We start from the raw sequence: 2,059 nt of genomic DNA, 5'->3' as shown, positions 1-2,059 counted from the left end.
GTTTTAGAATATATACTTGTTAATATTTATTCCACTGCCCGTTGCAAAATACTTTAATTTATCATCATATATACAGATATTCATTCTAATTTCAAAGAGCGATGTTTTATTTAGTCTAACTTAATAGGTAAGTCACAGAGGCAGCCAAAACTTTTTTTATGGCTACAGCCAAAACTTCTCTAGTAATGACACCAACTCTAAGATAATGATAAAGCAATTCACCTACAAAAACTTTAAAATTACCAAAAAACTTAATAGCACCGAAAGTCCTAAATAGTCTCAATCCTTCTTTACTAGCACCTTCCTAATTCTCTCACATCTCTAGCAACTTCTTTGTTATCAAACTGAACTGGGATTCGGCCACTTGATAGATGTCAGCCAAAAAACACTCCAACTTGTTTTGTTGGTAGCAACTTTTTTGCAAGCCAGCGAGCAAGGAATACACTGGGGATCATCCTCAAAGCAGTGACTCTGTGAGCAGAAAGGACTGCAGGGCTTTATACAGCTAGTTGCTTACATCACATAGCATGTTGAGGCTTGTTTGGGGGTGAGCATGCACAGTAAGCAAACATGGCTGTCCACACATCACATGTACAGGAAATAATGGATAAGCTCCACCTTAGGCAGAGATTTCAGTATTAGAATGAGGTTGTAACAAGAAAAGTTCCTGCTGAGGTCACTGGAGGGCTTCAGGCAGCTTCGACAGGTCTCAGGTTGTTTCAGGTAGTTTCCTACTCTTTACCTTCTGGTTCTGAAGAAAAGTATCTCAGGCAAGCATTGTTAGACTTCAGGCAAGCAAGCAAGTAAGCAAAGCAAATATTTAAGTAATTACATAGGCTTTCTCCAAGTGTTTAATCCTTCTGTACAAACTAGGTAGGCTATACCTTCACTTGTTTTCCTCATTCTTCCCTTCCTTAAATTTGTGTGTGCCCAGTTGTACATGCCCTTCTTCCTCTATTTGTTCTACTTTGCTACTTTCAGGGGCTCTGCTCTCACTACTGTAACTATCACTTCTTTTTGGATGGCTCCCAAATCTGATTCTCTAGCCAGCCTTGCATTCTTTCCTGAACTCAGATTCTGCATCTCTATCAGGCTGTGGGAACTTCCTAGCTGAATATCCTCTTCTGATGAAAGTGTCGACATATACATAATGTAATTCATCACCTTCTCCCTAATCCATCCCTTCTGTTTCTATTTCTAGGCTTAGAGCACTGGGCCATTTTTAAAGCACACTGTCAGGCACCTACTCCTTTCCATTCATCATTTTGGCCACCTTAAATGACATCTGATCCTCACAGATTAGGAGGGAAGAGGATAATGGTTTCCCTAGCACAGTCCAGGAAAAAAGAGTTTAAAGGGCTAAAAAAAAATGACTTGTTTACAATTATTTAACCATAGTCACGTGCCACTTAATGAACATCGGGGATATGTTCTGAGAAATGCATCCTTGAGCAATTTCGTCATTGTGCCAACATCATAGAGTTCACTCACGTGAACCTAGATGGTGTAGCTTCTATACCCCTAGGCCATATGGTATATAGCCTGTTGCTCTGTAGGGGAGGGAAAAATAACTTTTCTCTACCCTTTGATCTGTTGGCTGAGACGTCCCTGTCATAAAAGATTAACAGGGAAAAAATAAACAAGTTTAAAAACATGTCTACATTGTGTATACATGAGAAAGACCCAGGAAAACCGAGTAATCCGCCAAAATGGCTGAATTCACCACCCTAAATGCTATCTTCAGCTGAAGACAGGAGATGTTGAGGGGAGTCGGTGATGGCAGATTACCTGGAAAACCTCAGTAAACAAGGGTAAGGTTGTTATGTACATTCAAGTTCTTGTCTTCTGCTTTGATAAGAGTTTCTGGAGATAAGGTCATCCCCCTCCTCCTGGTATGCTGAGGGAGACATCCTTACAAATGAAGAGGTCTCTTACAAATGTAAGTCTTTTACGAAGAGTAACTTCTACTTGGTTTTCAGAGCTTCTCCCAAATCTGTTGTTTCTTAAAATTAACCAACCTAAAATAATCCTTATGCCAAATAGACATATTTTAAGGTGG

This window comes from Pteropus vampyrus, unplaced genomic scaffold (genome assembly GCF_000151845.1).
Source record: "Pteropus vampyrus isolate Shadow unplaced genomic scaffold, Pvam_2.0 Scaffold25, whole genome shotgun sequence".
In the NCBI taxonomy this organism is placed as follows: domain Eukaryota; kingdom Metazoa; phylum Chordata; class Mammalia; order Chiroptera; family Pteropodidae; genus Pteropus; species Pteropus vampyrus.
Note: the sequence above shows the minus strand (reverse complement) of the source record.